At 57.8% G+C, this 19,070-nt stretch overlaps 1 protein-coding gene across 3 annotated transcripts in view; it reads left to right on the forward strand.

Annotated features, from left to right (window-relative positions):
- The first annotated feature begins 1,680 nt into the window (after window positions 1–1,680).
- Window positions 1,681–19,070, forward strand: part of LOC140659001 (ATP-sensitive inward rectifier potassium channel 12) — a 33,134-nt gene continuing 15,744 nt past the window's right edge. For 2 of the 3 annotated variants that reach the window (XM_072878137.1, XM_072878138.1), the window contains exon 1: window positions 1,681–2,305. The gene's annotated coding sequence lies outside the window, so the exon portion shown is untranslated. The remainder of the gene's footprint in view (window positions 2,306–19,070) is intronic. The other variant, XM_072878136.1, reaches the window with a different exon arrangement.

Consider the following 19,070-nt stretch of genomic DNA (forward strand, 5'->3'; position numbering starts at 1 on the left):
GGAGCACGGTGGGGTGGCAGGAGAGGAGCCTGCAGAGAGGAGCAAGCCAGGGTGCGAGGGGCTGCCCGACAGGCAGAAGGGAGCAGTGTTTTGGCATCGGGACACCGATGGTCACCCCTTGGTTCCCTGGGTGGCTGTGCTCATGGCCACCATGCCCGGCATGTGAGCTGGTGTCCCCTCTGATCTGCAAACCCCGAATCCCCGCTGTTAGCTGAGCATCCATGGGGGTTTAGGCGTACCGCTGCCAGAGCAAGGCCCTGCAGCGCTTTTCATCTGGGAATTTCAAAGCGTTGGTTAAAATGCAGTATTTGTGGGGTTGGTGCAATGGGGTGAGACGGGGCAAGCTAGCGTGGAGAGGGGAGAGGAGGCAGCGCTGCAGGCATCGCCCTGAGATGCTCTGGAGTTCGGGGCTGTTTGGGAGCGGCGAGGGGAAGCACGATGCTCCATCACCGTGCCGGGGAGAGGATGGGAGCTGGCGATGAGGAGAGTCACTGCTGCGGGATGCTGCCGAAGGGAAGAGGAGAGGGAGGGACCGCTGGTCCCAAACCCGTGGTGGGAGACGAAGAAGAGTGAAGAGAAAGCCAGGAAGGGGTGGGAGGCGATGCAAAAGGGAGATGGGGCGGGTGGGGAGGCAACATCTTCATGTGCTGGGGGCTTTATAGTTTTTATGTGACCTGCCGGCTGCGTGACAGCCAAGCTGAGCAGCGCTGAGCATCTCTGTTGAGGCTGGAGGTCTCCTGGCTGTGATTTTTTTTGAACGAAGCCTGCGGATCCCCAAAAAGGCGCAGGCAGCAGCCCTGGGATCTCACGGGCGACCGAATGTGGAGGAAGTCTAGCAAAAATTACAGATGGTGGCTGGTTTGCATCTCCCTCTGGCTGGAAGCCAGCCGGGGTTGTGAGCCCGCTGCAGCATCCCTCTGCCGCCCGCTCCCTTCTGCGGGGGGGAAAAGGCTGCCGGAGCAGGGTTTCACTTTGACCCTCTCCAAAAAGGCCTGGCTGTTATAAGGACAGGGTGACCTGGAGCCACCCAAAGCCTCCCAAATGGCTTAAAATAATGCTCACCACCAAGAAATAAACTTGGACTCCAATCAATCTTAAGAAAAAAAAAAAAATCCCTGCCCGCAATAAAAAGAAGTGGCTTCAATTCCCAGCCCTCCCTCTGCCCCCAGCTCCTCTCTGCACACGCAGACCCTGCCCCTTAAACCAGCCGAAAGCAGAGCGAAGCCTCTGGGGACACGGTACCCGCCATCGATTTTTCATGGAAGGCGCCCAGAAAGGACGGTGATGGACTGCGGGGCCGCAACCCCCTGACCGCAGCAGCCGGCGCGGGGGAGCTGAGATGGATCCGTCGGGAAAGGGTTGTTGCTTCGTCGCGGCTGTGGCTGTCGGAGCTGGGGCCGGGCTAGAAAAAGCAAGCGGAAGCCATCAAGGTGGAGGAGAGGAAGCGAGGAAGAAGAAGAAGGGCCGAAGGGCTCGGGTGAAGCAGCCATTAGGAAAGTGCTGATGCAGAGGTTCACTTGTGTCTACGGGCAGAGTTGGAGTAGTTGCTGTTCACGGACAAAGGCGGTAGGAGGGAGTGGAGCTTTGTAGAAGCTGGAGCCTGTCTCACTGGGTGTCTGTGTTTCATTCCCTGTCAAAAGGCTGGGAGCTGGGGGAAAAAAGCAGGGAAGCGGCGAGCTGCAGCGCTCGCTCAGGATCAGATAGCAAGAAAACCAATAGCGGAGAGAAAAAAAAAAAAAAAGAAAACCAACCCACATCAACCAACCAACCCACCCACCCTCCACGCTGAGGCTGAAACAGGCAGGTCCCTGCCAACTCCACAGCACGCAGCGAGCAGGGAAGAAGTCCACCCTCCCCGGGCAGGAGCGGAGTTGAGCCCGAAGGATATTTGATGACACTTTGGCGACGATGGGTCCCCCAGCATCTTCCAGAGCCCATTTGAGGGTGAAGGCTCTGAAAGCACAGAGGGAGTTTGAAGCTAAATTCACCTGAGTCTGGATCTCTTGGTCGCTGGGATTTATCTATTTTTTTTTTCTCCAGGGGGTGGCAGGGGAAAACCGAACCAAGAAAAAAACGTGGTGGTTTTTTTTTTAATCTCCCTCTTTTTTTTTTTATTTAATTTTTTTTTTTTTGGAAGAAGATATATTTTTTTTCCTGTGGTTGGAATGGAGGGGTTGGGTCTGTGCCTAAGAAGCAGCAGCCGAACATCGGTCCTGGGAGAAACCCGAGTGGATCTGGGGTCCCTCGCCAGCTAACTCTCCAGGACCTGCAGCCCCAGGGCCGGGGGGGCTGGATGCAGTGAGAGGTAAGTGACGGCTCCGGTGCCTGCTTGCCAGAGAGCCGGCGCGACAGCTCCTCCGCTCCTCCAGCTCCGTCTTAATCCCAAGTCAGAGGCAAAAACAGCAGTCTCATAGTGAGTCAATCACTTCCACCTATTGCAGCCCTAATGGAGAAATAAGACGGGGAAGTTTCGCAGCAGCGGCAGCCTCACGGGTGAAGTTCCAACTCCTCACACCCGTGCCCGAAATGCCAGGTTGGAGGGGGGATTTTGCAAAGCTGACCGCCGTCACCGTGCCAATGCCATGGCCCCCCTCCCTCTCCGGCCAGCGGCGAGGGTTTGCCGCTGCCCTTCGGGGAGTGCCAGTGCCTCGCTGGGCTCCCGCTCGCCTCCGCTCGCTTCCGCTCGCTTCCCCCGGCCAGCTCCCTTTCTCGGCCAAAACTTTTGCACACCGTCTGTTTTTGGAAATGCCCGTGCGGGGTTATGCCCCTATGCATGTGCACACATGTATATGCACGCGTGCGTGCGATGCACGCTGGCGTGACCCTTCGATTTCCAGCTGCCTGGACCTGCCTGCCCGCACGGGGGGCACGCCTGGGAGCTGGGGGGGGGGATGCTTCGAAGGCAAACTGCAAAGCGCAGGGAAAAAAGCAAAGCAAGCCGACAACGACAGCAGCAGCAGCAGCATAATTGCATCACTGTAATAGTATCGGCGCTGAGCGCGAGCCAGGCTAGTAAAATTGTCCAGAAAATGAGCTGTACTAAAGTGCCTCCAGTTAGCAGCACCTGCACGCCTTCTCTGGGTGCTTGAGGCTATTTGTATTTTTAGAAGTCTCTCTTAATTATAGAGCAAAGAGTGTTAGAGGGAAAATGGTGTGTATTTAGCAGCATTCGTTCCCAGTCAGTTTTGCAGCAAATATGAGCACAAAATCACCAAATAGGGGTTTTTCTCCCCCCTGCACTTGTGATTTTGAACCACCTGTTTTGCAGTGGTGTCAGCAAACGAGGGCTGGATTTTTTCTTTCCTGTTCTTAGAAAGCGTGACGATGACTTTGCTTGTGTGTGAAAAGGATGGGAAACGATCCCATTGCCTTCCCACGCCCCCTCTGCACCCCAAATCGACCCCGATCTCACAACGGGCTGCGAGATCTCCCTGCTCCCAGCCTGGGGGTGACACCGGTGGGGACAGGGGACTCGCCTGCTGGTGCCGGCTCTCCCGCAGGTACCAAAGAGCCGGGGATGTTTTACAGTTTGCTGTGAAAAAAACCCAAACCCTGCAACAACTCGTTTTGCTTCTATAAAGTTCCTTCCCCTCATCCCCTTCTCCACAAAACTTTCCGGGGCCTTTTGTTCTGAACAGCAGGTGAAATTCTCTTTGTGTGAGAACAAAGCAACGAAGCCACCAGAAAATAATGAAAACAAGACTAAAAAAAAAAATAAAAATCCTCGCCTGCTCCTTTCAGGCCTGGAATAACAGCGAGCATTCCCATCCGTGCCGGATAGGCTTAATAAAACATCAGCTTTGCTGGGGAAGGCACCTTATTTCTTGCCTCTGATCTATGACACACTTTGAAATCCTGTTGTTCTTTACCCAAAAGAGTTGCTTTACTATGAAGTCAAGGTGGATTTTTTTTCTGAGCCCTGAAATGACCCTGGGGGATATGGCGAGTCCCCCGGGGCCAGCCGGGGCGGGACGGTGGCAGTTCCCCCGGCCGCACGGCACGGTGCCATGGTGCTCCGTGATGCTCCGGGCACGGCCGTGGCTCACCGTGGGTTCCCCCCGGCTCTCTCCCCGCCAGCTGGCCGAGGCTGCAGGGGCAGCTTCACCGGCAGCGCGGTGGGAACCGTTCCCCGCTGCGGATAAACTTCAGAGGAGCTGTCGGGGGAACTGCACGGTGAGCTTGAACCCGGCATTTTCTCCCCAGTTGGCATCAGGTTGTAGGGTGTAAATGTGCTTGAGAGACACGGGAGCCTCACCCAGCCTCTGTGCCGGGTAGAAAAGAGGACGGGTTGGCAGTTTTGAGGATGCTGTCTCTAGAAAGAGCGGGAGCGCCGTCACTAAGAGGGATTGCTGGAGGGATGGATCTGTCCCCCTCTCCCGTCGCCACTCGGGTGTGTGGCACGCAGAGCGGGCACCTTATGTAAGAAGCGACGGCAGCGCCAGGCCCCGGCCATGCCGTGCCATCCTGCTCCACCACTGCCAGGCCCCGTGCGGCCTTGGCCATCTCCCTTAGCTCCCGTTTTGGGGGTTCCCTCTGGGCGCAGTCACTGTATCACTGTGGGGGGAGCCCACAATCCCCCTCAATGGCTGGGGGGCCAGGGTGGCGAACAGCTCCAGGCCCAGGGGTTTGTCCGTAGTTTCTGCAGAGTTCACGGTCGTATCTTTCCCGGCGCTGGCTCCGGGGTCCCCAGCCCTGGGGAGGTGGCACCTGGGCTCAAGCCTATTTCTAGGCTCTTCTGTGCCCCTTGGCTAAGGTCCAGCCTGGTTTGGGTTTGACAGCACAGGGCAAGGGCTGGCTCTCGTGGATGAGAAGGGAGAAACCAGCCCAGCTTGCATCCGTTCCTCGTGCTGCCGACTCGCTGCAGGAGCTGGGAATTGTCCTCTGAGCATGAGGACACCGGCTGGCGAAGGACCCGTGTCCCTGTCCCAGATCATGAGCCTGTCCCTCCATCCCACCTGCGGGCCCCCGGGTGCCCCAGCGCCCACCCATCCAGCTGCCCTGCACCCAGTGTGCCTGAAATGGAGAGCAGGAGAGAAAAAAACGAGCATTAAGGGGCTGAGAGAGCTCCTGAGCCCCAGGGAGCGGAGCATGGCAGGCGCCTTGCTGCCCCGGCCCTATTCCAGCTTCTGAATTGGGGTGGGAAGGAGAACGGTGGGAGTGGGCTGGCAGGTGGCTGGGGGGTCCCGGTGCTGCCCCCACAGCTCTGGGTGACTGTGGCCCTGTCACCTCACTGGGACATGCCCCTCTTTCAGCATTCCTGGCTCGTTCCTAGCTTGTTCCCTTGTTCCAGCTCCGTCCTTTGGTCCCAGCTTGATCCTGGTTCCCAGCTCACTCCCTCATTCCCAGCTTGCAGCGAGGCAGGACTGCCGGTGGGCGATGGTTTTTTGCAAAGCTCTTTCAGATTCCCCCGTTGGACTTCTGAAGCATCTGGTATCACTATCTCAGCGTCATTATGAATTAATTAACATTAATTCCCTGTTCTGGTATCTCCTATTTGCCAGGAGCCTTAGCCTGGGCATTTTTTCCCCCTTCCCCAAACAGAAATGTCCAGATCCAGACTACCCCTGGCAGAAAGCCAGAGAGAAGCCATGTGGTTGGGGGGGATCATGGGCTCCCAATCCCTGTCCCTGTCCCGCACCGTGACAGGGGATGCTGTCAGGCCCCTGCCAGTCCATTAGCCGGGGTAGGGCTTGGTCCTGGGGGAGCCCCGGTGCTGCCAGCGCTGCCTGCCCGCTCGCTGTGCCACCAGCACGGGGCACGGGTGCTTCGCAGATGGGTGACGCCGGCTGTGCCATCCCTCACCTCCGTCTCCCCGCAGGGCGGTGAGGCAGGTGATGCTGGGGCTGTCCTGCGGGGGAAGGATCTCCCTTTTAGCTCTGGGAAGCCCTGATCCTGGCTCCCCAGCCTGTGCTAGAGGCACCAGGGATGCTCTCCTCAGGGATGCTGACCCAGGGATGCTAATGCCAAGGCTGCTGCTCCCAGGAATGCTGATCCCAAGGAGGGTGACCACAGGGATGTTGTCCCAGGGATGCTAGTGCCAAGGATGCTGTCCGACGGGATGCTGCCTCTCTAGAGATGCGGGGATGGGGATATAGACATAGAAGGTGGGTGCAGGCTGGGAAAGGGCTGGGATCCTTTGCCCCAGCTGTGTTCATCCTGCTCCGTGAATCACCCCGAGGGAGACACAACCCAGGAGTCACAACCTGGCCACCCAGCTCCGTCCCTGCACTCTCGCTTGCACGGGTGAGCCTCAGTAAAGTCATGGCTGAGGGTTGCAGAAGGACTCAGTGGGATGTGGGTGCAGCACCCGCCTCCTCGCAGCCCTGTCCCACCCCATCGCCTGCCCCGCTCCCTCCACCACAGCAACACAGCCCTCCTGCACACCTCTGTCCCCCCGATTCTGCCCCCTGCCACCACCATGTGCCCCATGGCAGGGCCACAGCAACCCCCGGGGCCACCCCAAGCCCCCTTGCACCCCTTGCAGCGTGGGCTGAGTCAGCGGGGGGGTCCCCCCTATGCTCCGTGAGCCCTGGGGCTGAGGTGGGGTGGGGGTGGCAGTCCCCGGGCAGGCTGGGGGATAACCCCAGTGTCCTACATCCCCGGAGCCCAGCTTGGGCTTACGTAACGGCCGTGCTGCAGTCTGCTCTGCTCAGCCACCAGTGCCACCGGCAGAGCTGCAGCGTGGAGCCCATCTCCCTGGATGTTTGCTTTGTGGGGAAAGGGGGGATGGAGGGGGACACTTGGGGGGTAGGCAAGCCCCAGGGGGTGGCCAGGACCTGGAGGGGGTGGTTGGCAGGGCTGGCTGGGCATGAAGGCTGGGGTGTCTGTCCCCACCCCATCTGTCTGGTGACCTTGGCAGCCGAAATCCCTCCTGGGTGACAGCACCCTGTGGAAGGAGGGGCTGGGGAGGGGGAGAGCAGAGAGAGGCCTGCCCCAGTCCTAAGTGAGGTGTCAGGTTAGAGACCCTGCTGGCATCCTCTGCCAACCATGCTCCCATCTCTACCCTTCTCGGAGAGCATAGCCCCACTGTGCAGATGGGGAAACTGAGGCAGGAGGCTGTGACTCCCCTTGGGGACCCGGTACCAGGGTCCCTCTGGACGGGGAGGAGGAGAAGGGACATTACCAGCCCCTCAGATACCCCTGAGCTGGAGAAGCCCCGGTCCAGGCTGAGCTCTGCCCCCGGAGCCGGTGTCTCCACTTGGGTCTGGCATGTGGGCGCAGGGACCTGCTGGTGCTCGGTGCAGCATCCTTGCAGTGAGGGGCAGCTCTGGAGCTTTGCTGTGCATACCGTGGTCCGGTGACGTGGGGCAGGGGGGACAGCAGGCTGGCCGCAGCACCCTTCCTGCCCCCAGCTCGAGTCCCCAGGCAGGCGCAGGGTGACAGAGCGGGGAGCCTGGGGGAGAGCCCTCGCTGCCAGGTCGCGCAGAGGCCGTGGTCTGGCAGGGGACCAGCACGTCACCGTGCCTGACGGCTGCCGAATGCCAGGGTGCACCTGGGAGCTGCCCCAGTGCTGGCAGCCGCCGGGTGCCCGAGGGCTGTGGGTGGGCTTGGGGTGCTGGTAGCAGCCCTGGGGCTCGGGGCGGTACTCTCTGAGTGTCCCCCTCCAGCCAAAATGTCATCGCAGCTCCGCTCCGGCAGGGCTTCGCTCCAGCACAGCTTGCCGGAGGCAGGAGGAGGGTTTGTGCCTGGAGGCACGCAGGGCCCCGGCTCTGTCCCAGTGGTCACCCGGTGCTGTGGGGACCCAGCAGGTCTCTGTCCCAGCCCGAGGGTGCGGGGTCACCCGGTGCCACCGGGAGCTGGGCTACACCTCCGTGGTACCTCATGGCCAGCGCCGAGGTGGCCTCAGTGGGGGCAGATGCCACCACCCGTGGGTGCCACCCGCCCGCAGGGACGCCTGGCAGGGCAGTGCGGGCATCACTGCAGTGCTGCGGGAAAGCCCAGTATGATCCCAGTGCAAAAAACACAGTATCACCCGCCAGTGAGAGCCAGGACTCCCCACGGGGACCAAGTCCCCGAGGCCCCCACCTCCCTCTCCCCCTCTGCCCCTTGTTCCCAGGCTCAGCTGGCGTTTCTCCCAGGGCTCGGTGGGATGGAGCCCAGCCGCCCCCCGGCATGCCACCGAGCCCGTTGCCCTCCCCGGGCACTCCGGCCAGCCCCGGGCACAGGGACCCTGCGCCCCGAAGCTGGGGGGAACCAAGGACGCCAGTGAGCTCATCCCTCCCGCCCAGGCCGGGAAAATCATTGCATTGTGCTTGCTGCAAGAGGCTCAAAGGCCTTTGGTTCCCTTTTAGGACATGGCTGGAAAGAAGCCACCAAAACAAATGCCAGGAAAAATAAGCCTTCAGTAGCAGCTACTTTCTTTGTGGGTTTGGAGGGATCCAAATGCAGATCCCGCGCCTTGGGGAGCCCTTTGGGGGACCCCCCCCGGTGCTCGGACTGCAGGGATAAACCTCCCCCAGTGCTGGACAGCCAGCGCTGGATCAGGCCCTTCTTTTCCAAAATGCCAAATCCGGCTCAGCCGGGTGATTCAGACTTTTGGGAAGGGGGGCCGGGTGCTGCTCTAGATCCTGTTGCCCTTCGTCTCCGCAGCAGCACAGGGGAGCCCTGGCACCGCCAAGGGGGCTGGGACACCCGGCGCAGCGGGGTCCTGCTCCCCAGCCTCGGCTGCGCCGGGGCCGGGTCTGGCAGTGTGGTTCTCAGCTGGGCTGAGAACGCCCTCCAACTCGTTACACACGGGGGCCAGCTAATCTCCATCTGACAGCGAGTCATCCTTCCTACCGCGCGGAAGGCTGTAATGACAATGTACTTAAAGGGGCTGATGAATTAAGTGCATCTTATAAATGCATCAGATATTAAAATTCCCGTATAATTACAGTGCAATGGATTATGTGTGGTGCTGAAGGGGAAGCAATTCAGCGAGGCAAAGGAATTATAGAGGAGAGCCAGCGAAGCGTAATTACACACAGCTCTGCTCTAATGGTGGTGTAAAGCGAGGGGCTGGTTTGGAGCTGCAGCGGGAGCGATGCCGAGCTGCACCGGGGCTGTGCCGGCACCGAGGGCTTGTCCAGGATGCTGCAGGGGTTAAGGAAAGTGAGTGGGACCTGAAGGGCTTCGTGGAGGGGACAGAGGGAGAGGGCTTTGCTCGGCTTCATCCCTTCTTCTCCCGGGGAGGAAAGCACCCTGCTTCCCGCGGGCTGGCTCCGGCCAGCCAGGGCCAGGGGCTCCGTCCATCGCTCGCCCCAGCACCCCGCTGCTCCCGTGTGCACACACGCACACTCGCGTGAGACAGCAGGCAGTGCTTGAGCAAAGATGAGAGAATCTGATGCCTTTCGCCTTTCCTTTCCTTTCCTTTCCTTTCCTTTCCTTTCCTTTCCTTTCCTTTCCTTTCCTTTCCTTTCCTTTCCTTTCCTTTCCTTTCCTTTCCTTTCCTTTCCTTTCCTTTCCTTTCCTTTCCTTTCCTTTCCCTTCCTTTCCTTTCCTTTCCTTTCCTTTCCTTCCCTTCCCTTCCCTTCCCTTCCCTTCTCTTCTCTTCTCTTCTCTTCTCTTCTCTTCTCTTCTCTTCTCTTCTCTTCTCTTCTCTTCTTTCCTTTTTCAGTTTTCTTATTTTTCTTTTTTCTTTTTCTTTTTCTTTTTCTTTTTCTTTTTCTTTTTCTTTTTCTTTTTCTTTTTCTTTTTCTTTTTCTTTGTCTTTGTCTTTGTCTTTGTCTTTGTCTTTGTCTTTATTTTTATTTATTTTTTTCTTTTTCTTTTTTTTCTTTCCCTTTCCCTTTCGCTTTCCCTTTCCCTTTCCCTTTCCCTTTCCCTTTCCCTTTCCTCTTTCTCCCTCCCTCTCACGTCAGTGTTCCCAGGCCCGCAGGCAGCTGCAGGTGTGCGAGGTCCCGGCAGAGGCTGCCATGTCACCCTACCCACCAAGTGTCACCAAACAGGCGAGCCAGTTGCTCACATCCTCATTCCTCCATATTTTCCAGCGTCGGTGACACAGCGGGGTCTCCCTGGCACCTTCAGCCCCCTCCGCCCCGGTGAGGGGCTGCCACCTGCAAGGGGCCTCAGGGGAAGAATGTCCCCAGCACGGTTCGGCTGTGGGGCTGCTGGAGCAAAGGCTTTTCTCTAACGAGCTAGTGCTGGTTTTCCCATTAATTATACGGAGCGGTGCCATCATCAGACAATTAAGTAGTGTTGTCCCAGGCTCTAATAAGGGCACGGAGAAAGGGAGGCGTGGGACGCCATGCGATGGCACGCATGCAGGGCTGCATCGGGGGGGTCGGGTGTTCTGCGTGCTGCCCATCAAGGCACCCGCACATGGCCACCAGCCAAAACCCTGCAAGCACCGTTGACCCGTCCCTCCACCGCTCGCAGCACCGCCGCCTCCTCCTCCTCCTCTCCAGAAGGGCCGAGAGTCCCAGGGGACCACTGTCCCCATCGCGTCCCCGGCCACAGCCTGCCCTCGCTGGGGAGACGGGGCCGCATGATGCCTGCCTTCGCTTTTGCAATGGCGCTTGTTCGCTAATTAGCAAAATCTGGCAATCCGCACCGTTCTCCCAGTCATTAATTATTATTAATTATTTGTTATGCAAATAAAGTTGAAGAGCGCAGCGCTGTAGGCAACACAAACGAAAACAGTCCCGGTTCCAGGCAGTTTATGTAACGGCGGGCGGGTGGACATCACAGGAGTCCCCGAGGCCATATAGCATCCATGCGCTGTCCCCTGCGTAGGGGCCACTGCATGTCGGCATCCCCTGGGACCTGGGGACACGTCGGTGGCATCAGTGGCAATGGGCGCTGCAGGGCTGGTGCTGCAGGGGACTGCAGGAGCGCAAGGATCTGGGATGTAATGGGGAAAACGGTGCTTTTTAGGGTCGTGGGGATGAGGGCGATGGGGGGACCCAAGGGTGGAGGGGGAGAATGTCTGTGACGGGTGGCCAAGGCAGGTGCTGCTGATGGAGGCTGGGGTGGGTTTTGTGGGTGCCGAGGGGTCCTGTCCCACCCCTTTCCCTGCGGTCTGTCCCCAAGGGCAATGTTTGGGGAGAAACGGGGATGTTTCACCAAACAGTGCCGATGCCGTTTCAGTAAGCGGCAGTTTCCTGTCTCCATCCTCCCAGCTGGAGGGTGGACGGGGCCAGGACCCGGCCATGCATCCCCCCGGCCCCGCTGCCTGCCCACTGAGCCCCCAGGGTGTTATTTTGGTGCTCCCCACCCTCCCTTTCCCCTCTGCCCCATCCAGGGCTCCCTTCCCGCTGTGCTCCCCACATGCCTTCGAGCTCGCCATCGACCCCAAATGCAACCACCCATCACATCCCCGTGTCACGGAGCGATAACGCTGGTGGCATCGTGCCGCAGGGACACAGGCTGGCAGTGGTGGGGCCCCTGCCCAAGCCCTACCTGAGCAATTGGAAAGGGAACCGAGAAAAAATAGAAATTAAAGAGGGGAAAGAATTAATCAGGATCCTGCCTCGACCACAATGGCTTTGTTTCAGGAGAGCTTATACCACACGCTCGCTAATGCCATTCCTCAGAGGCCTTCGGAAAGCAGTGGGGTTTTGGCGATGCTCAGGCACGTTTTTGGTGCGCCGTGGATGCGAGCGTGCATTAGGGCTGTGCTTGGTTCCTGCGCAGCCGGTGATGTCCCCCGGCACCCAGCCGCTGTCCCCAGCAGGGCTCTGCAGCGTGAGGCAGCCACTGTCGTAAAGCAACGACCCAGCAGAGCGGAGATTTGGGGTGAGAAATGTGTTTTCACAAAGCGATGCCTCTCCTGCTGGGCACTGCTGCGAGGCCGTGCCCTGGAACGCTGGAGAGCCTGGCTGGAGGGCTGCTTGCTCCTTCTGGTTAGGAGATCATCCTATAGTGGCTATATAGCGCACCCTGAATACGCTGAGCACAAGACAACCTGCACACTGGTAAAAATCCTCTTCTGCCATACACGAAGCGCCATGCAGGTTGCCTGTACATCCCTCCCCAGCACCTGGTGTTATTTGCTTTTTTGCGCTTATTAGATCCCCCAGTTAACAGCCCGTAAGCCTCGTTCAGAGAAACCCTATATTTCCTCCATCCTGGACATTTCTTTAGGGGGAATTCAAAGCAGGGATGGGAGAGGAGAGGGGCTTTGCACAAGCCGTGCTCAGAGCTGCAGCCGATGTCCCACAAAACTCTCCCATTATTCCTGTGCCTGATGTCCATGGGGAGCTCGGCCTCTTTTCTTCCTTCTCCGCTGCAGGAATCAACTCTGGTTGCTGCCAGGGTTATCTCCATCCTCCAGCTTGCTGCACGCTCTGCTAGTTCACCATCCCTCTGAGGGCTGGGGCTCGACCCTGGCCAGGCAGCATGTGTCCCTGCAGAGGAGGACGATGTCTTTATTTTCCCATGGCCAATAACAGATTTGGAGATAAAGTCTGCGGAAATGGGGACTCATGGAGGTTCCCCGCCTGCTGCCGCAGCTGCCTGGGCACTCGTGTGTGCTCGTGGCCCCATCCTGAGCCCGAGCCCGGGCCAGCAGCTGTGGTGGGGGGCTGGAACCAGATGCCTGTTTCTAATAAAACTCGGCTCCCGCCGTGAGCCGCACTCATCCTCACCCGCTCCAGATGATAACGGTGGGGATGCCGCTGCGGGATGGACCTTGTGGTAAACATGAAAAGCGGCTGAAGGTGAAAGGACCAGGCTCCAGCTCCGCATCTGTGCACTGGCCCCGCTTTGCCGAAATAAGGATGCTCTAAGGAGCCAAAAAAGTCTCTTGCCCGAGACCTGGCGCCCATGGAGGGGGATGTGGGGGCTGCGGGGGGCTGGAGGCGGCAGGCGGAGGGCCGGGGCGCTGCGTGGAGCACAGCAGGAAGGAAGCGCTCGGTGAGGACACAGCCAGCACTGCGTGCACGTCCTTACATATGTGCTATTTTCAGCTTGACGGGGAGCAGGCCAAGTTCTCCAACAGATTGAGTTTGGAGCTGCAATCCTCCTCTCCTCCTCCCCCCTGCCCAGCACCCACTGCCTGCAGGCGTGGGGAGCCCAAGCGTGCTCCGGGCACCTCGCTCTGCCCCGCTCGGTCTGTGTTCCCGCCGGGGAGATGCACGCACGCTGCACACACGCTGACAGCGCTGCCGCTGCCCAAACCCCCCCTGTAGCAAGGCCCCAGAAGCTGATCCTGCTCGGGGGGGACAGTGGCTCCAGCTTCTCCCCTTCCCACTCCGGGCTGGTCCAGGCACCAGCACCAGCATCCTCCCAGACCCATCCCCGCTCCAACAGGGACCCGCAGCATCTCCTGCCTTTGGCTTCGCACGCTTGTGCATGCTCCCTTCCTTTTTTTCCAAGCAGAAAAGATCTCTCCTTCCTCCTCTCCCCAAATCCCCCCTCCTGCCCTCTTCCCTCTCCCCACCACCGCGACCCCTTCAGAAGTGCAGCTGCTTTTGCAGCCGTGTCCTCGCCCTGCTTGAAATGCAGGAAAGAAATCCATGTGCAACTTACTGTCTCGGCACCCTGTAATCATTTTGTCAGCCGAAAAGCACTTTTGTCAAACCCCCACAGGCAAACTGGGAGGGGATGGCTTGGGGAGAGGCACCTGACACCGCTCTGTGCTTTTTTTCCCCCCTTTTTCATCCCAGGTTTTGCTTTACGGGTGGGACGAACGTTGGGTTTTTCTCTCCTTTCCCTCTTCGGGTGCTTTGGCGACTGTCCGGAGAGAGTGAAAGGAATAAGGACAACGTTGTAGGAGAGCAGTGAGGCTGGAGAAAATGCATCGCCAGCAGCTGGGTTTGCTTGACAAAGTGCAGTTACGCAATGGGAGGAGAAAGCCGTTCTGCTGGAGAGGGGTTTCCAGCCAGGACTAATGGAGCCCCAGGCTCGGTCACCTGGGATGGCCCCAAGAGTGGTCCTGGCTCCTTTTGGGTGCTGGGGGGCATTAAATGGCTCCTTTCTGTCCCGTGCATGAGCTGCTCGGGGGGGTCTTTACAGCGGGAGGTTAATGTCATTGGCTTGCTCTGTCCCAAAAGCAAACAAACCATGCGGCAGCGGCTGCCCTGCCCAAACCTGGAGCGGTTCCTTTCTCCAGGGCCGGGTCCCTGAATGAAATGTGATTGCCCTCAATGCCGGCTCTCCCGCTCCGGCTCTGGGTGGGGGGGGTGTCCCTTTCTCAACCCCTTCAGCATCCCCGATGAGCGTCTGGGGTCACCGCAGCGGGTGACACCAGCCTTTGTCCTCCGGGAAAGGGGTTGAGGGCATCTCTCAGAGCAGGCAGTTTGTATGGCCTCAAGGACGGACTCTGCTTTACCCCAGCATGGGATTCCCAGGGGCAGGCAGACAGGGCGGGGGGCACAGGCTCTTGCTCCAGGACGTCTGATTTGGGCACCCCCGCACCGCAAGCCGGGAGCATGGCTCTCTCCTCCCTGCTTTTTTTTTGGCTGGCGCTTGCCCGAGCATTGGGGCGAGCTGCCTTTGCCAGCCTGCGTCATGCAAGCACCACGGGGAGTTTGCACAGAGCCGATCCGTTCTCCCTAACCTTTCCACTAATGAGGAAGCAAATGCCTGGGATGGCTGCGGTGCTAGAAGGTCAGAGCCGTCGCAGCCTGATGGCCCCGCGGCTCGGCCCACGGTCCTATCCTCCTCATGCCTTTCCCATGTCCTTAGTGATGTTTTGGGATGCAAAGAGGGGCTGGGAACGAGGTAGTCTGTGGAAATCTCATGTCCAGGCTGGTACCGTCGGCTGGAAAAATGATCAGCCATAAAGCAAAGCACTTGTCGAGCCCTGCGTAACGAACAGGCAGTCGTTAACTCTGCACGAAGTGTTTGCAGGTCTCAAAACACTCAAAAACCCACTTGCAAATGCTGCTTGTCTAATTAGGGTACCGGGAAAGACTCATCCATCCTTATGTGTCCAGTGTGTCCTCATCTGCGCACGTGAAATTTGGGCCATCAAACACTCGCAGCCGCCATCGCAGCAAGGCGCTCCCGTCCGGAGACAGGTCTTTAAATCATCCCCGAGTGCTGGGAAAATTGCAGACAGCTCGAGAACGGAAAATGAAAAGGCGAAACGTTGTTCCTGGAGCTTTCGCCTTGAATTATTTGCTCAGCTTTAATAATAAGTTACATGCAAGGAAAAACTGAAGCAGCTCAGATGATTTGCTGGGGAAAACTAGTCCTGTGGATGCTGTGGAGCGGTGCCTGGTCCCCGGCTCCTCCGACAGCCTTTGGGGACAGGGACTGATGTGCTCCGGGAAGATGGGCTGGGAAAAGAGATAGAAAAATAAACCCTCTTTAATGTGTTTTGGTGCAGTATCCAGAAGTGGGAGCTGGGACTGAAGCTTTTCATTCATTTTTCTGGAGGTGGTGGGGAAAGCAGTGGTGGGGATGAGCCCGCTCTGTCTCCTCTCCGCTGGCCCCATCGCTTCCGTGGACTAATATCTGGCAGGCATCAGCAGGGCAAACTCCGGGCTGTTTTCCCTGCCTTATTCTAGGCTAGTTTGACTAAATCGAGCTTGTTTAGGATGAATCACTCCAGCACTGCTGGTTGTGACCTGCTGGCCACCGTGCTTGCTGAGCCTCTGCAATTCTCCTTTTATTGGTAAAAATGAGAAGTTGCTTTTTTCTGCCTTTTTCTCCGGGATCACAGATTGCAAATAATGATTGCCGTAAACACAGGCTATTTCATAGCTTGCTGGCGCTTTTGGGGATGGGATCGCTGGGTGTTCAGTGCCGGTGACACCAGGAGCCAGGCCAGTCTTGTGTCGGCATGGTCCAACGGGCACCTTAATTTAACTCTCCTTAATTTAACTCTCCCCTTTCTCGTCTTTACCTTTTTTAATGAAGCAGAGTGGATGAGGTCTTGCCACAAACTATGCCTTGCATACTGCACACCCAGCCCGGGGCTCTGGGTCGGTTCGATGGGCTGCTCATAGGAAGGTGGTGGCTGGGCTGGATCCGCTCAGCTGAGCTGCGATGGATCCCATTTTCTTTTGTGCCTGATTCTATGGGATCACATGGAGCACGAGGAGCTGTTTGCACTGCGTGCCCATAGCCAAATCCATCTCCCTAGTTTCTGTTTGCTCCTTTTTCTCCCATTTCCTTTCCATGGGGTTATTTATAGCTGGGCCAAATCTGCTCCCCATGCTCCTCTCCCTCCTGCTTCCCCAGGTGCTGCCTTGAGGAGGCAGGCAGCTTGTTCCCAGCGAAGGATGCTGTCAGGGCTTTGCCCAAGGGCACAGGTATAAAACTTCCTGCAGGAACAATTTGCTGCAGAAATTATGCTGAACTAGCCAAATTGGGCAGTTTCGGGGGAGCAACCAGGAGTGCACTGAAACAATCTCCCCTGCTTGCTTCCAGTGTGATCCCATTGCTTGTGCAACCCAAAAATGTTTTGAGAAGAAAATCTAAGCTGTCGATCCTTTATCCTCTGGACTGGACTGGGACCCTGTTTTGGCATTTCTGGCAATAGCAAAGTATCTGTTTTCTCTTACTCCCATAAGAGCCCCGAGGAGTTTGCCGATGCCGAACCGCATCCCCTTAGACCATGGAGGGTCTGGACGAGTGGTGCAGGAAGGCAGGGAGGTCTCCGGGAGCCCGCAGAGTGGCTCCGCATCTGCCTGGCTGCTGGCAGAACCCAGCAACCTTTCCCCCAAATTGAAAACGTGCTTTAAGGGTAAAAAAACCCCAAAAATCCCAACAAAAAAGCTCCGTAGCTGCGATGCTGTCTGTGTCTGCAGCATTGCACAGCGGGGACAAGCTGCACGAGCAGGCTGCCATGCACAGAGCCCCGAGAACCTATGCTGGGTAGCTGAAAGAGGTGGTACGAGCCTTCCTCCTCCCTTCCTCCCCCTTGGAGAAGGAATGTCCTGTTTCTCTGGGGAACAACATATCTCCTTGGCATCTTTCTCTTTGGAAGCTTTGATTTCTTTTCCAACTGTGGCTTTCCAGCCTCAGCAGCATGTCTCGGATATTTTTTTCTCCCCGTGGTCCCCCTCCCGTTGATCCCAGGGGGAAGGCTGGTTGGAAATCTCTCCGGCAGCCTTGGCTGGAGGGGATGGAGGGCCAGGGGCAGGGGGTTGCCAGTTCATTTGTTTTCCTCGATGGGACTTCAAAAAGTGATGGGCTGATGGGTTTGGAGTCTCAGGGGGGCAATTTCCCTGGCAGCATCCAAGTTGTGTCACCTCTCTGCTTGGCTCTGTGACGACAGTGTTGATTTGAATTCTTCCAACTTAAGACTGATTTAAATGATGGTGAAGTTGGGGGGTGGCGTGTGGGAGTAGAGCACTGAGCGCTATTCTTTTTCGGTTGTCATATGCCTCTATAAAGACTTCTGCCTTGGGGATTTGCATAGATCTGTGGTCCAGATTGTGCTACAAAACCCACCGGTGGTCTGCAAAGCTATGGCAACGGCTTCTGCACTGGCTCCTGAATCAGACGAAGCTGGAAAGTTTGGGTGTGTTTGCAAGTCTTTGTGCCATGGCCGTTCCTCTTTGGTTTGGGGGCTGCAGCCAGGGCTCGGAGGGCAGCTGGGAGCCCCCTCTCCACTCCTGACCCACAGCATTCCCCCTCCTCTGCAGCCTCATTCCCTGGGAGATGCCCAGCCACAATATATTCTATATATTCTATTCCATTCTATTTTACTCTATTCTATTCTATTCTATTCTATTCTATTCTATTCTATTCTATTCTATTCTATTCTCTGCCAGTGCGTGCCGCTTTGCCGAGTGCTCTCAGCCTCGCTCTTGAGACCACTTTAATTTGATGGAGAGGTGGTGAGGTCAGGAAAAAAAAACCATTCTCAAAGCTTTTGTGAAAAATAGGTGTTTGGGTAATGACCTCATGGGGAGGGAGGCTGCAAAGCGAGCCGGTCTCCTACCAGCAAAACCGCAGGAGGCGAAGGAGGGGGATCGTGCAAATGTCCCAGCCACAGGGAAAGCTTAATTCGGCGGTTGTAATCGCTGAGGACACGCACATCTGTAGGAAAGCAGGCTCCCTTCCTCGCATGGCTCCCAGAAGGGCTTGTTTGTTTAATTTTATCTCGCAGAGAAAATTATAAAAGGAAAAAAAAAAAAAAACAACCCAAACCACCACCCTGTGGTTTTGCTCAGCTGCAGCACAAAAACGCCCCAGCGGAGCCCGGAGAGTGCCGGGGACCGAAACCCTCGCCTGAGCCCAGGTATTTCTATGGGGGAGAGGGGCAGCGAGGGGGCTGTGCAGCAGCCGGCGGCCCCGGTGCTCTGCCAGGACCCCACTGCCCACCCGCGCGGGGCCAGGCAGGACGGAGCCGGCTGTAGGAATCACCAGATCTGGAGAAATCCAGACATTGCACTCGCAACCCTGCTCTCCCTCCTTCCACCTTGTGCTGAGCAAAACCCCGTTGCCTAGAGCGGCTGCAACCATGAAAGAGGGAGATATTTGCCCTTTGGGAGGCTGGAGGAGGCTGGGGGTCTTGCCAGGAGCCCCAGCACGGCAGCTTGGCTTGCCCAGGTACCAGCAATGCACTTTCTGACCGAGCAGAGGGGGCAAGGTTGCATTTTGGGGCAAAAAGTTGAGCTCTTTGGAATGGTTGGTGCTTTGCAAGCTGCCATCTAAACCCTGCCACGGTCACGGCTGGCCAGGGCTGGTGCGGCTGGATAACGTGGGAGTGCTTGTGCTCTGGTTTCAGCTCATTTTCTTCTCTGTCATTAGTTTAAATTTCCGAGAGAGCCTGGGCTTGGCATCAGGCGCTGACATCCTTTAATTTAGCAAATGTAAAAATGGGACCTTTTCCAACTGGAGCGATTAGAAACGTCCCGCTCCGTTCCCCAGCCGTGGTGTCGGGCGCTGGCCGGGCCGTCACCCCGTGCTGTCAGCCGCCCCTCTCCCCCCACCGGCGTGACTGCGGCTGAGACCTCCCACACTCGTCACACGGGTGTGACAGCCCGTCATCACCATCCCTGCCCGCTGCTCAGTGCTGCCGGGAGCTGCCGATGGTCCTGGCTGGCAAAGAGCAATAGTGGGGGGCTGGATGCAGGAGGGGAGCTTGCTGGGGAGAGGGATGGAGCCGTACCCCCCGTGACACCCCCAGCAGCACCCGCTGAAATCCCGTCCCCAGCAGTAACCCCCCTTTGCCCTGACAAGGGCCTTTG

This window comes from Ciconia boyciana, chromosome 13 (assembly GCF_034638445.1).
Source record: "Ciconia boyciana chromosome 13, ASM3463844v1, whole genome shotgun sequence".
NCBI lineage: Eukaryota > Metazoa > Chordata > Aves > Ciconiiformes > Ciconiidae > Ciconia > Ciconia boyciana.